This window comes from Aegilops tauschii, chromosome 6 (genome assembly GCF_002575655.3).
Source record: "Aegilops tauschii subsp. strangulata cultivar AL8/78 chromosome 6, Aet v6.0, whole genome shotgun sequence".
Classification (NCBI taxonomy): Eukaryota; Viridiplantae; Streptophyta; class Magnoliopsida; order Poales; family Poaceae; genus Aegilops; species Aegilops tauschii.
In genome coordinates, this window is record NC_053040.3 from 62206120 (window position 1) to 62228031 (window position 21912).

General features: G+C 46.3%; 1 long non-coding RNA gene across 1 annotated transcript; it reads right to left on the minus strand.

Annotated features, from left to right (window-relative positions):
• Positions 1–590: 590 nt before the first annotated feature.
• Positions 591–3530, minus strand: LOC120966163 (uncharacterized). The gene is made up of 3 exons (XR_005759321.3): positions 3244–3530; positions 1296–3089; positions 591–914 (listed from the first exon to the last, which is right to left on the minus strand). It is a non-coding gene; the product is annotated as an uncharacterized lncRNA (long non-coding RNA).
• Positions 3531–21912: the final 18382 nt, after the last annotated feature.

The window sequence follows — 21912 nt, forward strand, 5'->3', positions numbered from 1 at the left end:
GGGTATTTCCACAGTAATCAGCTAGAAACTTTTTTTGTAATACAGGGACAAGTCCGTAAAAAAATTTGGAGGCGAAAGCTTTGCTTTGCCTCAATCTAAACCATCCCATAAGAGGTATCTCTGCCTACCACATTATATTTCTTCTTGGGAGGTACATCAGCACTACAGTGATGATAACAATCCAAAAGCCCATAAACGATGCTCAGCACTGATTGAGATGACAACATTAATATCTGAAGAACCAAACATAAAAGGGACAGATGTATCATCACGAACACAGTAAAATCACGAGCCCATGGAATGGATGGTAGCCCGATGGCCCTAAAATAATGCTATATAACAAATGGAAGAACGATCAACATGGCCCTAGGAATACCAAAACCGTCTAATAAATAGATTCAGTGTACAAAACTAACTAATGGTTCTGGGAAATGTCTCACGTAATTAAAACTATCCCTATGAGTATAGAAAAAATCATTTGGAGATAATTGAATGCCATTTGGCGACCAGCAGCAGGAAAATTTCTGAAAGCACTATTTCAAAACAGATCTACTACACTGGCATGCCCAACTGCACTGCCCTCACACATATTTGAACTTGGTCTTCAAGCAACTTAACTTGAGGGTGCCCAAAGACTTCCATCAATTTCATATGTTCAACAATCTCTCAAGTAACTGAACAATTCTTATACATGGCCTGGAAGCAACATATAGTGTCCTAAGAATAGTACTGAAGCCTTTAGCTTCACCTCTCTTCTCAACAATCCTAAATTTTGCTACTAATTATTGGTAAAAAGGTCTAAATTTTGAACCAAACAATACATGTACCCACCATACACTAAAATACGAAGACGTGTTCCAGAAAACTCGTTCCTCTCTACCCTCATACAGTTTTCGTCATCCACTTGAATAGACCTGAAAAAACAGAATATTTTTATTTCTAAGGAGCATACCAACAAACAGGTAGAGACCACCGACAAACAAGAACACATCACACTTGAAGATAGACTGAGGCTTTACTATCTTAAACTGGAAAAAACACAAGGGAAGTTTGGATGTACCAGATTTATGAGAATCACATGAACACACTAGCTACAGGTATGAATCGAAAGTAAACAGAGAAACAAGACAGAGAGGCCAAGTTCTGTAACTACAATTGCAATGCAACCTAAATCATGTCTTGTACCAAACTGTGCGAGATACAGTTGGATAAGATGAAACAGAAGAGATAAAGATTACAAGTTATCCACGCACAATCTCATGAATATGAATTACGTAGCATCAAAACTTAAATACCTTTAAAAGCAGGCTAGCACATAATGTGAACATGCTGACGGAGTACCTAACATTAATTCATGGAAATAGTGAATTGGAGCACAACCAGGATGACAACAGAAAGTATTGCTACAGCAGAAAAATTGATCGACTAAAATAAATGCACGTCTCTATTCTAGTGGTACAGTAAATACAGGGTAGAAGATATTAACCATATTTGAATGGATGGCTCTGCAAGATAGGAAAATAGGTCAAATGTGAACGAAATCAAAGTCTTACAGTATATAGAATTTCAAACAAAAATAATGGTGCTGATTTTCTTTACGTATCCATGGCTACGGAAAAAAAATTGATGGAGCACAGTTAGAATCGCATTTACTCATCAAAAATAGCACATTCCCATCTGGTGTATGCTACAAAAAACAAACAAGCAATAACCTGAAGGAAAAATCGCATTTCCCTGTTATACATGATTACTCTTGCATTGAGAGCAGGTTAAACCAAAATATTAGTGAAGATTGACAGGCTGGATGAGAATCAGTGTCCACCTCTTGGCAATAGAAATAAATCAAACTTAGCTTCCGTGAATATTGACAGGCTGGGAGAAGGTAAGTGTCCGCCAACATAAGGTGTCCAACCAACCACATATAAAAATCTAGCAGTTCGGAGTTAGCCCACATTCGCCAGCCGATGTAAGAAATTTGAGAGTTACGAGATGTGGGGCCAACATAAAATAGGAGCATGTACAAATAATACATTTCCAAACTTGCATCCAATATAGATTGCATTGCTTCTTTACATAGACATAAAATAGGAGCACGCCCAGCTATATCGTTCTGTTCATTTCACCATGTATCAACAGATCAAAACTAGAAATAAATAGGTGCTTAGCCATCCAGCGTTAGCCTAAGCTCAGTGTGAAAATATGAGAACCAACCCTGAGAAAGTTTACTATACTGCAGGTGTATGCAGTGCTTTCAAAGAGGTGACAAAGACCAACAAATGTACCATGAACTGGAAGAATAAAAGCTGATCCTGCATCTTGCACTTTTCGCTAGTTGATACCATGTCTCACTATTATTCAGGCCTGCGCCTACAATGTCTCACTATTGTTCAATTCTACGCCTAGAGAAATTCAGAAGCCTTCGACATATAGACAGCCACAGGTCAAGTGAAAATCCGTACTTTTACCAGGACGATTCAAGTTTTAGAAAAGGCACATTTGTGTTCTTTAGTAAGATTAGCTAATCGATAGGTGTAAATCTCGATATGTTCAGAATATGATTGCCCCAGATGGCAGTGGCTCAACTAACTCAAAAACTAACTAGACATTACACTCCCTATCAACAAGCCGGTGACATTGTGCATTAAGATTACAGTTACTTGGGCACGAATGTTTTGTGCTTCTTTTTGGGGCATGATTTTTCGCTGCGAGGCTTGTTTTTTCACATTTACTTGTACTTTACCCTTTCCTAGTTCTTTATGTTCCTTCTGCAATAGAGCATATTTACAATGATGGGATGACCATTGTCATACAGTAGCAGCATCCCAACTCCATTCTAAGTAAATGGCTGAACATGGTATTTCTCAATACTATGTGACAGTCTAGTTATTTCAAAACGGTGGAGCTCCAATGAAGAAAAAAAGGGACAGTTTATCTATAACAGAGTAGAAACAGGGCCATCGCCTTTGGCTGGATCTAAGAAGATACTGTATTGTTGTTCCTTCTCCGCAGCCTTCTTCTCCTCCTACAGCATGACATCCACCTCCTCCTTGAATTGATCCCACCTCCGAGCACCAGTCTCCACCATCAACCTACATCAGTACATCACCTCTTCATTATGCAAGATCCTCTCTTCTGTTTCTTTTCCTTTCTTTCTCTTCTTCTTCCTCGCTCCCAAAAACCAAGAACCCTAACCCTATAAATTAAGAAATTTGTGGAGGAGGAGGAAGAGGAGGGAGATCTTACCGGCGAGAAGAAAGCCGACGATGGAGGGCGACGCCGGAGAAGGCCATTGTCGCCGCCCAGCTCGCGTCGGATCGTTGCACTGCCTATGTCGCCTCGGTTCGCTACCGATCAGAGGCGCAAAGTGGACTACTTCACGCGCGAGAGATGGGAGTAGGCCTCGCCTCCGGTTGGTCCCTCCGGTGCCGCCGCTGTCGTCGCCTCCCCATTGCCAGAGAGGGGAGGGTCGGGATAGAGGAACACCTGCCCGAGCCCGTGAAAACCGCTCGCACCTGTTCATGTACGGGGTGAGTGGGCTAGCTCCTAGCGACCAGCCAAAGCCCAACCGTTTCCATCGACATAATTTTACAGTGGGCAAACATAATTTTACAGCCGGACCATCTCTCTCAGTCGATCGACTCGGGTGAGGAATTAGTTATTCCTCACCCAGGGTTATTAATAGACTTTATATATATATATATATATATATATATATATATATATATATATATATATATATATATATATGACAACACTATTCTAATCCTGGGATTAGAATAGTTATTTGGATCACGTCAGGCTCTATAAGGGCCCGACATAGATGTTTCTAGATCCAATCGATTTGGTGCGTTAATGAAACAACCAAAGCCCATCCCCAACCACCTGGACTTCTTATCCCTTCCCCACGCGTCGCCCTACATCCCGTCGCCGCACGTCGCTCCATCCTCCCGCCCCGCAACCCGCCGCCCTGCGCCGCCCCCATCCCCGCCCACGCTCCTGCAACCGCGGCCCGAGGTCGCCATGCTCCGCTGCCGCGCGCTACCCCCCGCGCCCGCTCCTGCCGCCGCCACCTGAGGCCGCCGTGCCCCGCCGCCGAGCGCCACCCCGCTCCTGCCGGTGCCGCCCGAGGCCGCCATGCCCCGCAGCTGGCCTCCGTTCCCCGCCGCCGACCGCCCTCCACCCACCCACCCACTAAAGCTCGCCTTCATCCCATGCTCCAGCCCGCCCCCGTGCGCCTGCACGTCTCACCCGCCGGAGAGGCCAGCTGAGATCCGCCGGACTCCCCTCTCCCCACACGTCGGCGCCACCAGAAGCCACCACGCGGCACACCTCGCGCCGCTGGCCCCCCCATCCCCGCGTGTCCTTGTCGCCGAAGGCAACCGCGCGCCTCTGCCAGGCCTCTTCAGCTCCGCCACCTCCCTGCTATCTCGGAGGAGCTCACCTGCCAACACGCCTCCTCCTCCCAATGAGGATCTGCCGCCACAGCGTCCAGTCCATTCTTGGCGAAGTTCAGGATCTCTAGTAAGAGACGTCCGACCTTCAATTACATGTAAAAAACAGGCAAAAAACGACGTTCTTTTTGCCATTTTTAAAACTACTCTCAAACGACAAAAAATTGTAACGTCTGTCCACGTGAAAAAGATGCTCCTATTCATAAGCTTTCCAACGGTATATTATATGATATATTTCGATGAATGGCTTAAAAGTTTTATGTATACTGTTAAAAACACATTTTTTCGCATTTCAAAAAATTCTTGTGAAATGTTGTGAGCATAAAAAAACTAATCAACACAGGAATGTTGCTTGTTTTCAACATCTTTCCATCGTTATTCCATTTGCTCAATTCCGATAAGTGGTATGGGAGCTACGGGCAAATAACAACAAGTCAAAAATCGAGTGAAGTTCAAACAGACATGCTCGAGAAGTTCAACCGGAGTGCATTTCCATTCGCAATGAAGGCAGAAATAATGATCTCGTCAAAAACAAAGTGAAGTTCAAACAGACATGCCCCAGAAGTTCAACTACTTCACGTAGTGCAAAAAATATCACGTCAAGAAACAACACGTCAAAAACATAGTGAAGTTCAAACAGACATGCCCGAGAAGTTCAACTACTTCACGCAGTGCATTCCATTCGCGATGAAGTCAAAAATCATGGTCTCGTCATTTCCTAATTTATTTCAAAACGGTAGGAATATAATTTGTGTAAGTTCAAGTCCTCGGTCGGAGAAAATTTAAAAAAATTGTAAGAGAGGTTTGTACAAAGGAATATCATTCGTGTAACACGTTACGAATGGATAAGAAAATAACAAACGAAAAATACGTCACAGAAGTTCAATGTGAAAAATGCAGAAGTTCAACTACTGCACTGAATGAATTTCGGATGAAAAACTTTTAAAACCGTCATGAGTATTAAAAAATGATCAACACGGGAAAGTTGCATGTTTACAGCAGCTTTCCATCGGTATATCACTTGCTCAATTCCGGTGAGATGATGGAGAGCTATGACCAAAAAAAGTCCGTGAAAAACAGAGTGAAGTTTAGGTAGATATGCCGAGAAGTTCAAGGTCTTCACGCGGTGCATTTTCGAAGAATCTGTTTCGCGATAAAGGCATAATGAATGATCTCTCCGTTTTCGAAATTACTTGAAAACGGCTAGGAATCAGAGAAACGCCATACCAAAATTGCCCCATTCGGAGAAAGTTTGTAAAAATTAGGGCAAAAATAAGTTTTTAGCCATTTTAAAAATTGACTTTAAACCATAAGGAATTGGGAGAAACAATATATACCAGAAAGTTTCACATTTTCTCAAGCTTTCCAACGCCATATCATTTGCTGCATTCGGACCTACGGTTAAAAAATTAGCTCGAAAATACAAACTCGGTTGAACTTGTACCGTTTTCTAAATTACTCTTAAACCGTTCAAAATTAGAAAAATTTCAACATGAAAAAGTAGCGCATTTTCATAAGCTTTCCCATGCCATATCATTTGCCTCAATTGGATTAGCCGTTTATAAATGACATCAAAAATACTAACTCGGCTGTTCGGTTTACGAAATTTTACGATTTTCCAAATTACTCTTTAACCATAGGGAATTAGAGAAAACTTTCAACATGTGGAAGGAGCGGTTTTGCAGCAGCTTTCCAACGCCATATTATTTTCCTCACTCCTATAAATGGTTTACAAATGCGATCGAAAATACGATTCATGGTTTTTGTATGAAGAAAAAACGGTTTTCAAAACTGCTCTTAAACCGCTTACATTTTGCCAAAAATTTAACTTGGGTCATGATACTCGTGTCCATAGCTTTCCAACGGTATATAGCAAGCCCCATTTGGGCAATGTTGGCGGAAGTTCAACCTAGCACAGGGGGAAGTTCAGGTCGAACAACTCAGGCAGTAAAATTGCAAAAAACGCGAGTTCATCACGACCCGAGTGCAAAATCCGCCTATGAGCGAGATTTCTATTTAAAACAAGCATTAGTTTGCTAAAAACCGTTTCTAGATTACACTTACATCATATAGAACACGACTAACCAGAATAATTCACGCGAGGAGACACGGTTGCGAAGATAGACCGAAGGTCGGGTTCCTACAGAGCAAGTTCAGGCGTGTAACTCAGGAAGTTTTTGTTGTGATCAGAATATTATTCTGATCCCGTGATCAGAATAGTGTTTATATATATATCAGTGGTCGGCATCAACATCTACCCGCTACTTGGTAACATCTGCCCAGATTAGCCGTGGGCCAAGAATATCAAGGGTGGATCCAAAGTCACCTCCTCCTTTGATGCTTGAGTTCCAACGACGAGCAGCAATATGCACTCGTCACTAGTATTTTTGGCCCGTGACTAATCTGGGACCAAATATCGGTGGCGGTCCTATATTGTTGCCCGTTTAGGATTATAGTAGTAATTTATTTCTATATTAAAAGTATATATCGGTGGCGAATCTCCAGCTATGATTGAAACGTGGAGGGCTACAGAGCTTCTTCAGACAGCACTGGTACAGTAGGAGGCTTATTCTTACAGTCGTGAGAGGATTAACTCAACCGCTCGCCCGAGCCGGAGTTATAGCAGGCACATTGACTCTCCGGCGGTTTCGAGTACTGAGCAGCGCCGTAACGAGCCTCGTGGACATGACCCGGTGCGTGATGGTGCTCAGGATTTGGTGGATCAGGGCAGAGCACATCGGGAGGCTAAGGCGGCGGCTCAGCAAGCGGCTCATCAGCACTCTTCGGTTTACCCGACCGCTTCCATGGAGGCAGGCGTGATCTCCAGAACCTTGGGTGTGCCATGTTTAGTGCCGGCTCTGCGTAATGAGCTCTTGCCCAAGGATTTCAAGGGTCCTCGTAAGGTCCCTAACTACACAGCTGACTTGCCCCCTGAAGCGTGGGTTGAGAGTTATGAGATGACCATGGAGCTGCTGGATGTTAGCGACGCTGCGTGTGCTAAATATTTCACTATGATGTTAGATGGGACGGCCCGTACTTGGTTGAAAGGGCTGCCTGCTAACTCCATTGGATCATGGGCCGAGTTAAAAGCCCGATTTATCTGGAATTTTAAAGATACATGCAAGCAGCCTATGTCAATTGTGGATTTGGACGCCTTTGTCCAAGAAAAGGGCGAGTCAACAACCCATTGGGTGCGCCGGGTCTCAGCTATCGTGCACTCATCGGATCGCATCAATGCCGGCTCAGCAGTCTTAATGTTAGAGAAGAATTGTCGTTTTATGCCCCTTAAACAGAAGCTAGGGCGGCTCAAGCGGCACTGCAACGACATGGGGGAGCTGATGGCGGCTCTGGTTAAGTATGCCGACTCTGATAGTACCAAGGACCCCGAGTGTGATGATGAAAAGCCGGGAAAGGGAAAGAAGAGTAGTAACACGAAGGGGCGACATCATAACCCGATGAGTCAGGGGGGCAGTGGTAAGCGCAAGGCTGATAATAATTCAAATTTTGTGGCTAATACCAACACGCAGAATAATGGTCAGCGTCGTAAGGGAAGGCCGCCTCCTCAGACTGGAGGGTTAAGTTTCAATCTTGAGCAGATGCTGAATCAGCCCTACCCGAAGCATGGTACACGGGAAAGGTCGTCCACTCACCTCTGGAAAGATTGTTTCATCATGAAAGAGTACAAAAACTCCAATCTTTTACAGGATCATGGGCCGGGTGGTGGCTCAGGTTCCGGCTCTCATGGTCCGGGTTACGGTGGTGGCGGTTCTAATTCCGGTTTCCAGGGCCAAGGCAATCAAGGCAGTCAAGGTGGTTATAATCAACAGTGTGGTCAGGGGAATCAGCAGCAGCAATCTGGTTATCAAAGTAATCAAAAGCAACTGAATAGTGGGCAGTACCATGTCTTCACCATGAGTTTATGCAAGCGGGATCAGAAGCCCCGTAAAAGGGCGGTGAACGCCGTTGAGCTGGTGGTTCCCCGTTACCTGCGATGGTCTGAGCAACCCATTGTGTGGAGTCGTGAGGATCACCCGCCCCGGGTTGATAATCCGGGTCTGTTGGCTTTGGTGGTGGCGCCTCAGGTTGGAGGATACAAACTCACAAAGGTACTCTTGGATGGAGGTAGCAGCATTAATATCCTCTATTATGATACTTTCCATCGTATGGGGTTAACTGAAGAAAATCTTAAACCGTCGAACACTGTTTTCCACGGTGTGGTGCCTGGTAAGTCGGCGTATCCTGTAGGCAAGATTGCTTTGGAAGTGGCCTTTGGGGATGAGCATGACTCCAGGGCCGAGACGCTAACCTTTGAAGTGGTCAAGATTCAAGGCCCGTATCATGCTCTGTTTGGACGGCCGGCTTATGCCAAGTTCATGGCACAACCTTGTTATGTTTACCTACAACTCAAGATGCCGGGTTACAAGGGGACCATCACAGTGCATGGAAGCCAAAAAGTAGCTTTGGAATGTGAAGAAGGGGACGCTGCTTATGCTAAGTCTGTCTGTGCAACCGAGGAATTGAAATTCTACAAAGATAATGTTGACCCGGCAGATATGACATCTATGAAAAAGCCAACTACGGAGCATCATCCGGCATTGAAGTTTAAGTCCGCAGATGACACTAAGCTAGTTGACTTCGTTCCTGGCAATTCATCCAAGCAGTTCAGCATCAGTGCTAATCTGGATCCAAATAGGAAAGCGCGCTCATCGAGTTCATCCATGAGAACCGGGACATCTTTGCATGGAAACCTTCTGATATGCCAGGTGTATCGAGGGAACTCGCTGAGGACACTCTTAATATTGATCCGAAGTTTAAGTCGGTCAAGCAATTCCTTCGTCGTTTCAATAAAGAGAGGTGTAAGGCCATTTGTGAAGAAGTGGCCCGGCTCTCGGCGGCTGGGTTCATTGTTGAAGTCTTCCATCCTGAGTGGTTGGCTAACCCGGTGCTGGTACTTAAGAAGAACGACACTTGGCGTATGTGTGTGGACTACACGGACTTAAACAAGGCTTGTCCGGCCAATCCTTTTGCTCTCCCTCATATTGATCAAATTATTGATGCTACGGCGGGTTGTGAGTGTTTGAGCTTTTTGGATGCTTATTCTGGTTATCATCAGATCAAGATGGCAGTTAAGGACCAGGATAAGATAGCTTTCATCACTCGTTTTGGAGCCTTCTGCTATGTGTCTATGCCTTTTGGGCTCAAGAGTGCCCAGGCGACTTACCAGCGCTGTGTGCAGAATTGTCTTCATGATCAGATTGGGCGCAATGTTCATGCTTATGTGGATGATATCGTAGTGAAGTCCAGAAAGAAGGAAACATTGATAGATGATTTGAAAGAGACATTTGATAATCTCTGGGTCTACAAGATGATGCTTAACCCTACCAAGTGTGTCTTTGGTGTGCCAGCTGGTAAGCTTTTCGGTTTTCTGGTTTCAGAATGGGGTATTGAGGCTAACCCGGAGAAGATAAAGGCTATCACCTCTCTGGCTAAGCCGACGTGTATCAATGATGTGCAGCGTTTGGCGGGTTGTATTGCGGCCTTAAGCAGGTTCATAAGCCGGTTGGGTGAGAAAGCTATCCCTCTGTACCTGATGATGAAGAAAACAGATCACTTTGTCTGGAGTGATGCTGCTGATCAGGCATTTGAGGCCTTAAAAAAAAGGCTGAGCCGCCCGTTCTTGCTTCTCCCATTGATAAGGAGCCTTTGTTGTTATATGTGGCTGCCAATAGCAGAGCTGTCAGTGTAGCCATTGTGGTGGAAAGGAAGGAGTCAGGGAAGGAGCATCCGGTTCAATGTCCGGTTTAGTACATCAGGGAGGTGCTTACTGAGTCCAAGCAGAGGTATCAACATTGGCAGAAGCTGGTATATGGGGTTTTCATGGCAAGTCGAAAGCTCAAGCAATATTTTTTGGGTCATCCCATCACTGTGTTAGTTCTGCTCCTTTAGGGGATATTATTCAAAACAGAGAAGCCACAGGTCGGGTAGCCAAGTGGGCCATTGAGCTTGGACTTCATGGTTTGAAATATATGCCTCGAACAACCATTATGTCTCAAGCATTTGTGGATTTCATAAACAATTCGACAGAGCTGCAGATACCTAAGGAGAAGCTAGATAACACTTACTGGACTATTCATTTTGATGGATCTAGGAAGTTGGAGGGCTCGGGGGCTGGAGTTGTCTTCACTTCCCCACGAGGTGATAAGTTTTCTTATGTTCTCCGGTTCATGTTCCCTTGTACTAACAATGCAGCTGAGTATGAGGCCTTGCTCCACGGTCTTCGGATGGCTAAGGAGATGAACTTAAGCCGGGTGAGGTGTTTCAGCGACTCAGACTGGGTAGCTCAGCATGTTCTGGCACATGGGACTCTAAGGATCCACTCATGGCGGCTTATCGTCGAGAGGTTGATGCCATCGCAGGTCCCTTCAAGGGTTAAAAGTGGAACATGTTGATTGCAGAAAAAATGAGGCGGCTAATGCTTTAAGCCGGTTAGGGTGTTAGCGTAAGCCGGTGCCACCTAACACTTTCCTAGATATTCTGCATAACCCTTCTTTCAAATTGCCTACAGAAGATGATCTTGCTATTCCTGACCCGGAAGCACAATTGGTAGCGGCTCTTCATGCTATTCCCGACTGGACGGTTCCATATTTGGCTTATATGACCCAGGGCGAGTTTCCTGATGATGAAACTATGGCCAGGCAGATAACCTGGCGGTCTAAGTCAATGACTATTGTCAATGGAGAGTTGCATCATCGCAATGTCACAGGGGCGTTTCAACGTTGTGTTTCTCCTGAAGAAGGATGTGAGATTCTACGAGAGATTCGTGAAGGAGATTGTGGTCATCATGCCGATTCTATGTCTCTCGTAGCCAAGGCTTTCCTTCATGGGTTTTATTGGCTGACGGCTCACGCTGACGCTGAGGATCTGGTCAGTAAATGTTATGGTTGTCAGAAGTTTTCACGACGAGCTCATGTGCCGGCTCAAGAATTGAGGATGATTCCGATTGCTTGGCCGCAGTCTGGGGGCTTGATATGGTTGGGCCTTTCAAGAGGTCCAAAGATACAAAGACTCACCTTTTGGTGGCGGTTGACAAGTTTACAAAATGGGTTGAAGCAGAGCCAGTTAGCAAGTGTGACGCGACAACGGCGGTTCAGTTCATCAAAATGGTGATTTTCCGTTTTGGCTTTCCCCATAGTATTATAACTGATAATGGCACTAATTTATCCAAGCGTGCTATGAAAGAATTTTTTCAACGTGAGCGTATCCGGCTTGATGTATCATCAGTGGCTCACCCCCAGTCTAATGGTCAAGCTGAGAGACCCAATCAAGAGATCCTGAGAGGCATCAAGTCCCGGCTTATGGTTCCTTTGCAGAGGATGCCGAGTTGTTGGGTGGAGGAGTTACCCTCAATGTTATGGAGTATCAATATTACCCCCAACAGATCTACGGGTTACACGCCTTTCTTCATGGTTTACCGAGCAGAGGCGGTTCTCCCTAGTGACATCCGTCATGACTCGCCCCGTGTGGCGGCCTATGTTGAAGCTGACAATGAAAAAGCACGTCAGGATGCAGTTGACCTGTTAGATCAGGAGCGTGACATTGCGGCGGCTGATAACACACAAGTATAGGGGATCAATTGTAGCCTCTTTCGATAAGTAAGAGTGTCGAACCCAACGAGTAGCTAAAGGTAGAACAAATATTCCCTCTAGTTTTATCGACCACCGATAGAACTCTACGCACGCTTGACGTTCGCTTTACCTAGAACAATTATAAAACTAGAAGTACTTTGTAGGTGTTGTTGGATAGGTTTGTAAGAATATAAAGAGCACGTAAATAAAACTAGGGGCTGTTTTCGATAAAGAAGCAATAAAATTATTATAGCGAGTGTGGAAAAGTGGCGGTAGGAGTTGCGAAATTGTCCCCAAGCAATTGACTAATTTACTAGACCAATAGCAAGTTTTATGTGGGAGAGGCCACTGCTAGCATGTCATCCCTGACTTGGAATTATATGCACTTATGATTGGAACTATTAGCAAGCATCCGCAACTACAAACATTCATTAAGGTAAAACCCAACCATCGCATTAAGATATATTGGTCCCCCTTCAATCTCGTATGCATCAATTTCTATGCTAGGTTGAAGCTTCTGTCACTCTTGCCCTCCAATACATAGTCCTATCAACATACAAACAACCCTATGGTGTGATCCACGCGCGCGCTCATATGATGAGCACCAAAGGACAGCAACATAACCTAACCACAAGAAATTGAATCAATCATAGCAATTCACCAATTACCGATAGGACAACGAAAATCTACTCAGACATCATAGGATGGCAACACATCATTGGATAATAATATGAGGCATAAAGCACCATGTTCAAGTAGAGAGTACATCGGGTTGCGGGAGAGTGGACCGCTGTAGATAGATGGGGGAAGGTGATGGAGATGTTGGTGAAGATGGCGAAGGTGTTGGTGTAAATTGCGGTGATGGTGATGGAGATGTTGGTGAAGATGGCGAAGGAACGTAGTAATTTCAAAATTTTCCTACGCACACTCAGGATCATGGTGATGCATAGCAACGAGAGGGGAGAGTGTGTCCACGTACCCACGTAGACCGAAAGCTGAAGCGTTAGCACAACGCGGTTGATGTAGTCATACATCTTCGCGATCCGACTGATCAAGTACCGAACGCACGGCACCTCCGAGTTCTGCACATGTTCAACTCGATGACGTCCCTCGAACTCCGATCCAGCCGAGCTTTGAGGGAGAGTTCTGTCAGCACGACGGAATGGTGACGATGATGATGTTCTACCGATGCAGGGCTTCGCCTAAGCACCGCTACGATATAATCGAGGTGGATTATGGTGGAGGGGGGCACCGCACACGGCTAAGAGATCAAGAGATCAATTGTTCTTTCTTTGGGGTGCCCTCTGGCCACGTATATAAAGGAGTAGAGGAGGGGGAGAGGGCCGGCCCCTATGGCGCGCCCTGGAGGAGTCCTACTCCCACCGGGCGTAGGATCCCCCCCCCTTCCAAGTAGTAGGAGTAGGAGTCAAGGAAAAGGAAGGAGGGGCGCAGCCCCTCCCCCTAGTCCAATTCGGACTAGGCCTTGGGGGGGGGGGGCGCAGCCTCTCCTCCCTCTTTCCCCTAAAGCCCAATAAGGCCCATATACTCCCAGGCAAATTCCTGTAACTCTCCGGTACTCCGAAAAATACTCGAATCACTCGAAACCTTTCCGATGTCCGAATATAGTCGTCCAATATATCGATCTTTACGTCTCGACCATTTTGAGACTCCTCGTCATGTCCCCGATCTCATCTGGGACTCCGAACTATCTTCAGTACATCAAAACACATAAACTCATAATATAACCGTCATCGAACTTTAAGCGTGCGGACCCTACGGGTTCGAGAACAATGTAGACATGACCGAGACACGTCTCCGGTCAATAACCAATAGCGGAACCTGAATGCTCACATTGGCTCCCACATATTCTACGAAGATCTTGATCGGTCAAACCGCATAACAACATACGTTGTTCCCTTTGTCATCGGTATGTTACTTGCTCGAGATTCGATCGTCGGTATCTCAGTACCTAGTTCAATCTCGTTACCGGCAAGTCTCTTTACTCGTTCTATAATACATCATCCCGCAACTAACTCATTAGTTACAATGCTTGCAAGGCTTATAGTGATGTGCATTATTGAGTGGGCCCAGAGATACCTCTCCGACAATCGAAGTGACAAATACTAATCTCGAAATACGCCAACCCAACAAGTACCTTCGGAGACACCTGTAGAGCACCTTTATAATCACCCAGTTACATTGTGACGTTTGGTAGCACTACACAAAGTGTTCCTCTGGTAAACGAGAGTTGCATAATCTCATAGTAATAGGAGCATGTATAAGTCATGAAGAAAGCAATAGCAACATACTAAACGATCAAGTGCTAAGCTAACAGAATGGATCAAGTCAATCACATCATTCTCCTATGATGTGATCCCGTTGATCAAATGACAACTCATGTCTATGGCTAGGAAACATAACCATCTTTGATCAGTGAGCTAGTCAAGTAGAGGCATACTTGTGACACTCTGTTTGTCTATGTATTCACACATGTACTAAGTTTCCGGTTAATACAATTCTAGCATGAATAATAAACATTTATCATGAAATAAGGAAATAAATAATAACTTTATTATTGCCTCTAGGGAATATTTCCTTCAGTCTCCCACTTGCACTAGAGTCAATAATCTAGTTGACATCGCCATGTGATTTAACACCAATAGTTCACATCACCATGTGATTAATACCTATAGTTCACATCGTCATGTGACCAACACCCAAAGGGTTTACTAGAGTCAATAATCTAGTTCACATCGCTATGTGATTAACACTCAAAGAGTACTAAGGTGTGATCATGTTTTGCTTGTGAGAGAAGTTTAGTCAACGGGTCTGCCAAATTCAGATCCGTATGTATTTTGCAAATATTCTATGTCTTCAATACTCTCCACGGAGCTATTCTAGCTAATAGCTCCCACTTTTAATTTGTATCTAGATCGAGACTTAGAGTCATCTAGATCGGTGTCAAAGCTTGCATTGACGTAACTCTTTACGATGAACCTTTTGTCACCTCCATAATCGAGAAACATATCCGTATTCCGATAAGGATAATTTTGACCGCTGTCCAGTGATCTACTCCTAGATCACTATTGTACTCCCTCGCCAAACTTATGGTGAGGTACACAATAGATCTGGTACACAGCATGGCATACTTTATAGAACCTATGGCTGAGGCATAGGGAATGACTTCCATTCTCTTTCTATCTTCTGCCGTTGTCGGGCTTTGAGTCTTACTCAATTTCACACCTTGTAACACAGGCAAGAACTCTTTCTTTGACTGTTCCATTTTGAACCACTTCAAAATCTTGTCAAGGTGTGTACTCATTGAAAAAACTTATCAAGTGTATTGATCTATCTCTATAGATCTTGATGCTCAATATGTAAGCAGCTTCATCGAGGTTTTTCTTTGAAAAACTCCTTTCAAACACTCCTTTATGGTTTGCAGAATAATTCTACATTATTTCCGATCAACAATATGTCATTCACATATACTTATCAGAAATGTTGTAGTGCTCCCACTCACTTTCTTGTAAATACAGGATTCACCGCAAGTCTGTATAAAACTATATGCTTTGATCAATTCAGCAAAGCGTATATTCCAACTCCGAGATGCTTGCACCAGTCCATAGATGGATCGCTGGAGCTTGCACATTTTGTTAGCACCTTTAGGATCGGAAAAAACCTTCTGGTTGCATCATATACAACTCTTCTTTAAGAAATCCATTAAGGAATGGAGGTTTGACATCCACTTGCCAAATTTCATAAAATGCGGCAATTGCTAACATGATTCGGATAGACTTAAGCATAGATACGAGTGAGAAACTCTCATCGTAGTCAACACTTTTTGAACTTTTCGAAAACCATCTTGCAACAATTCTAGCTTTGTAGATAGTAACACTATTATCAGCGTCCGTCTTCCTCTTGAAGATCCATTTAATCTCAATGACTCGCCGATCATCGGGCAAGTCAATCAAAGTCTATACTTTGTTCTCATACATGGATCCCATCTCAGATTTCATGGCCTCAAGCCATTTTTGCGGAATCTAGGCTCATCATTGCTCCTCATAGTTCGTAGGTTCGTCATGGTCAAGTAACATGACTTCCAGAACAGGATTACCGTGCCACTCTAGTTCAGATTTCATTCTGGTTTACCTACGAGGTTCAATAGTAACGCAATCTGAAGTAACATGATCATCATCATTAGCTTCCTCACTAATTGGTGTAGGAGTCACAGGAACAGATTTCTGTCATAAAGTACTTTCCAATAAGGGAGCAGGTACAGTTACCTCTGTTGGAAATATGCCCTAGAGGCAATAATAAATGGTTATTATTATATTTCTTTGTTCATGATAATTGTCTATTGTTCATGCTATAATTGTGTTATCCGGAAATCGTAATACATGTGTGAATATATAGACCACAATGTGTCCCTAGTAAGCCTCTAGTTGACTAGCTCGTTGATCAACCGATAGTCATGGTTTCCTGACTATGGACATTGGATGTCGTTGATAACGGGATCACATCATTAGGAGAATGATATGATGGACAAGACCCAATCCTAAGCATAGCATAAAAGATCGTGTAGTTTCGTTTGCTAGAGCTTTTCCAATGTCAAGTATCTTTTCCTTAGACCATGAGATCGTGCAACTCCCGGATACCGTAGGAGTGCTTTGGGTGTGCCAAACGTCACAACGTAACTGGGTGACTATAAAGGTGCACTACGGGTATCTCCGAAAGTGTCTGTTGGGTTGGCACGGATCGAGACTGGGATTTGTCACTCCGTGTGACGGAGAGGTATCTCTGGGCCCACTCGGTAATGCATCATCCTAATGAGCTCAATGTGACTAAGGCATTGGTCACGGGATCATGCATTGCGGTACGAGTAAAGAGACTTGCCGGTAACGAGATTGAACAAGGTATTGGGATACCGACGATCGAATCTCGGGCAAGTAACATACCGATTGACAAAGGGAATTGTATACGGGATTGATTGAATCCTCGACATCGTGGTTCATCTGATGAGATCATCGTGGAACATGTGGGAGCCAACATGGGTATCCAGATCCCGCTGTTGGTTATTGACCGGAGAGGCGTCTCGGTCATGTCTGCATGTCTCCCGAACCCGTAGGGTCTACACACTTAAGGTTCGGTGACGCTAGGGTTGTAGAGATATGTGTATGCGGAAACCCGAAAGTTGTTCGGAGTCCCGGATGAGATCCCGGACGTCATGAGGAGTTCCGGAATGGTCCGGAGGTGAAGAATTATATATAGGAAGTCAAGTTTCGGCCACCGGGAAAGTTTCGGGGGTTAGCGGTATTGTACCGGGACCACCGGAATGGTCCCGGGGGTCCACCGGGTGGGGCCACCTATCCCGGAGGGCCCCGTGGGCTGAAGTGGGAAGGGAACCAGCCCCTAGTGGGCTGGGCGCCCCCCCATGGGCCTCCCCCCTGAGCCTAGGATTGGAAACCCTAGGGTGGGGGGGGGGGGCGCCCCACTTGCCTTGGGGGGCAAGGCACCCCCTTGGCCGCCGCCCCCCTTCTAGATGGGTTGTGGCCGGCGCCCCCCTCCCAGGGGGCCTATATAAAGGGGGGGAGGGAGGGCAGCAATGTCACAGCCTTGGGCGCCTCCCTCCTCCCCTGCTACACCTCTCCCTCTCGCAGAAGCTCGGCGAAGCCCTGCCGAGACCCGCTACATCCACCACCACGCCGTCGTGCTGCTGGATCTCCATCAACCTCTCCTTCCCCCTTGCTGGATCAAGACGGAGGAGACGTCGCTGCACCGTACGTGTGTTGAACGCGGAGGTGCCGTCCGTTCGGCACTCGGTCATCGGTGATTTGAATCACGGCGAGTACGACTCCGTCATCCACGTTCATTGGAACGCTTCCGCTCGCGATTTACAAGGGTATGTAGATGCACTCCTTTCCCCTCGTTGCTAGTATACTCCATAGATGCATCTTGGTGAGCGTAGGAAAATTTTAAAATTATGCTACGATTCCCAACAACCTCATCAAGTTCTACTTTCCTCCCACTCACTTCTTTCGAGAGAAACTCCTTCTCTAGAAAGAATCCATTCTTAGCAACAAATATCTTGCCTTCGGATCTGTGATAGAAGGTGTACCCAACAGTCTCCTTTGGGTATCCTATGAAGAAACAATTCTCCGATTTAGGTTTGAGCTTATCAGGATGAAACTTTTTCATATAAGCATCACAACCCCAAACTTTAAGAAACAACAACTTTGGTTTCTTGCCAAACCACAGTTCATACGGTGTCGTCTCAACGGATTTAGATGGTGCCCTTTTTTAACGTGAATGCAGCTATATCTAATGCATAACCCCAAAATGATACTGGTAAATCGGTAAGAGACATCATAGATCGCACCATATCAAATAGAGTACGGTTACGATGTTCGGACACACCATTACGCTCTGGTGTTCCAGGTGGCATGAGTTTGTGAAACTATTCCACTTTGTTTTAATTGAAGGCCAAACTCGTAACTTAAATATTCGTCTCCGCAATCAAATCGCAGAAAAACTTTATTTTCTTGTTACAATGATTCTCCACTTCACTCTGAAATTCTTTGAACTTTTCAACTGTTTCAGTTTCATTAAGTGGATATACCCATATCTGCTCAAATCATCTGTGAAGGTCAGGAAATAACGATACCACTACTGGAATCAGCTAATTTGCCATCTGCCAGCTCTTTGCCGTCTGCTAGCTGACGGCAAAGAAGCTCTTTGCCATCAGCTACACAAAAGCAGACGGCAAAGAAAGGGCAGAGGGCAAAGAAGCTCTTTGCCCTCTCCCTCGCCGTTTCTCTCCTCCCACGCCGCCGCCCGCCGCCGCCGCCCGCCGCGCGCCGCCGCCCCGTCGCCCCCGCCGCCCCGTCGCCCCGTCGCCCCACCGCCCCGTCGCCCCCCCGCCCCGGCCCCCCGCCGCCCCGCGCCCCACCGCCGCCCCGCGCCCCACCACCGACACGGCCCCCCGCCGTCCCGGCCCCCCGCCGCCCCGCGCCCCCCCGCCGCCTCCTCCACTGCCCCGCCCCGGCCCCCCGCCCCCATCCCCCCCGCCGCGCCGGCCCCCCGCCGGCCGGGCCCCCGCCGCCCCGCCTCCTCCACCGCCCCGCCCCGGCCCTCCGTCGCCGGCCCCTCCCCGACCCATCGCCGCCCCCCACAGTGAGCCCCTCCTCCCTTTTTTTTTCTGTTTTTTTGTTTTTTTTTCTGTTTTTTTGTTTTTTTTTCTGTTTAAGTTTAGGTTTAATTAGTTTAAATAGTTTAGTTTTAATTAGTTTAGGTTTTTAGTTTAGGTTAGTTTAGGTTTAGGTTATGTAGAAGGGAGAAGAAGAAGAAGAAGAAGAAGAAGAAGAAGAAGAAGAAGAAGAAGAGGAGGAGGAGGAGGAGGAGGAGGAGAAGAAGAAGAAGAAGAAGAAGAAGAAGAAGAGGAGGAGGAGGAGGAGGAGAAAGAAGAAGAAGAAGAAGAAGAAGAAGAAGAAGAAGAAGAGGAGGAGGAGGAGGAGGAGGAGGAGGAGGAGGAGGAGGAGGAGACACCCCGAAGCCCCGACCCCGAAACAGCACCCCGACCCCGACACGGCACCCCGAGACCGACACGACACCCCGACCCCGACACGGCACCCCGAGACCGACACGACACCCCGACCCCCGACACGACACCCCCGACACCCCGACACCCCGACCCCGAGACCCCGACCCCGACACGGCACCCCGAGACCGACACGACACCCCGACCCCGACACGGCACCCCGAGACCGACACGACACCCCGACCCCCGACACGACACCCCCGACACCCCGACACCCCGACCCCGAGACCCCGACCCCGACCCCGACCCCGACCCCGACCCCGACACCCCGACCCCGAGCCTGACCCGACACCCCGACCCCGACACCGACACGGCACCCCGACCCCGACCGGGCACCCCGACCCGACACCCCGACCCCGAGACCCCGACCCCAAAAAGGTGTTCTTTGGCCTTCCAGAAGCCGACGGGGTCATATATTTGTGAATTATTAGTTAGGTCATATATCTTTCGATTTTGTTATGAAAAACATCATATATAATTGTGTTGATCGGGTAGTTTTAAATGTGCAGTTGTTTCATCGCTGCGAGGTTTGGTGTTCGACGACCTCGCCGTGCGTTTGACGAGCTCTGCCCCTTCGTTCGTGGGTGAGCACAAATGACATGTCCTCCTCCCCCATTAATTATTTGATCTATTCCGATGAAACTTGATAGCTAGATATATATGTGTCTTGAATCATCAGTATGCGTAACCAATATGTGTCTCCCGTTCGAAAGCGTCATAGTTATAAATATGCATGCATTTGCATATTTATAACCATGATTCTTTCAAATTGTCCAACGCTATCCATGGACAGCCCGAGTATGTTTAGATTGGGTTCGTTTTCCCATATGCTTTGCTCCGGATCCGACGCATAAATTTCGTCAGTGCCTCCCCTGTTGTTCTCCGGGTACACATCCTCTCTGTTTATTGCAGAGACGTGTATCAGGAGAACAGCGGGGAGGTGCTGCCGAAATTTTGCGTAGGATCCGGGGCATGGCATGGGAAAATGAACCCAATCTAAACATACTCGGGTGGGATTAGGACCTATCATTACCTATTAGAGTGTAGGTTGCATGGACGTAATAAAATTGACAAAGTAGATCAACTGATGAATACATACATGGTGAATTATATATATATATTTGTTGTGTGTCTAGTAGCTCTGAAAGTCAAGATGAGTGATCGTGCGTGGATGTACACCGGTCACACTGGTCAGAACAAATGGAGCACTGAATGGTTCACAAAAACCAAGGGGTTTGTGCGAGCCGCATTTGCAAATGGCCAGAGGAAAACCTGGTGCCCCTGTTTACGGTGCGGCAATTGGGAAAAGAGGACAGTGGCTGAAATGGGCAAACACCTGCAGAAGAGTGGTTTTACGCCCGATTATACGGTGTGGACATTTCATGGTGAGTCTGCCCAACGTGACCGAGCTGAGGTGGATCGTCGTCGCACCGACGAGCATGGTACCGGTATGGAAAACATGGTGCAAGACTTTGATGATGCTCGGGATTCGGACGAGGAGATGGAGGAATCTGCAAAGGCCTTCAATGAAATGTTGGAGTCTTCAAAACGTCCGCTCCATGAGCACACTGAGCTTTGTCAGTTGGATGCCATCTCACAAGTAATGGCTCTGAAGGCTCAGTTCAACTTGGGCAGAGAATGCTACGATGCAATGATGACAGTATTTGGACGCTTTCTACCCAAATGCCATGTAATGCCTGCAAACCTGTACCAGTCGGACAAAATCCTCCGTGCACTGAAGATGCCCTATGATAAGATACATGCCTGTGAGAAAGGATGCGTCTTGTTTAGGCTTGACTATGCGGACTTGAACTGTTGTCCCATTTGCAAGTCTTCCAGGTATGTTGTGGTAGACAACGGTATGGGTGAGAAGACACAGACCAAAATCCCCGTTAGTGTTCTTCGGTATATGCCAATCGTACCAAGACTTCAACGACTTTTCATGGTCGAAGAGACGGCCAGACAGATGACATGGCACAAAACGGGCAAAAGAACCGAACTAGATGCAGATGGGAATCTGATGATTGTACACACATCGGATGGTGTTGCGTGGAAAAAGTTTGATGAATTACATGGTGACAAAGCGGCAGATCCGAGGCATCCTCGAGTCGGCATCAGCACGGATGGGTTCAGTGTGTTTGGTATGACGGCAGCCCAATACAGTTGTTGGCCCGTATTTGTCTTTCCACTCAATCTCCCCCCGGGACAGATTATGCAAAGAAAGAACATTTTCCTGACGTTG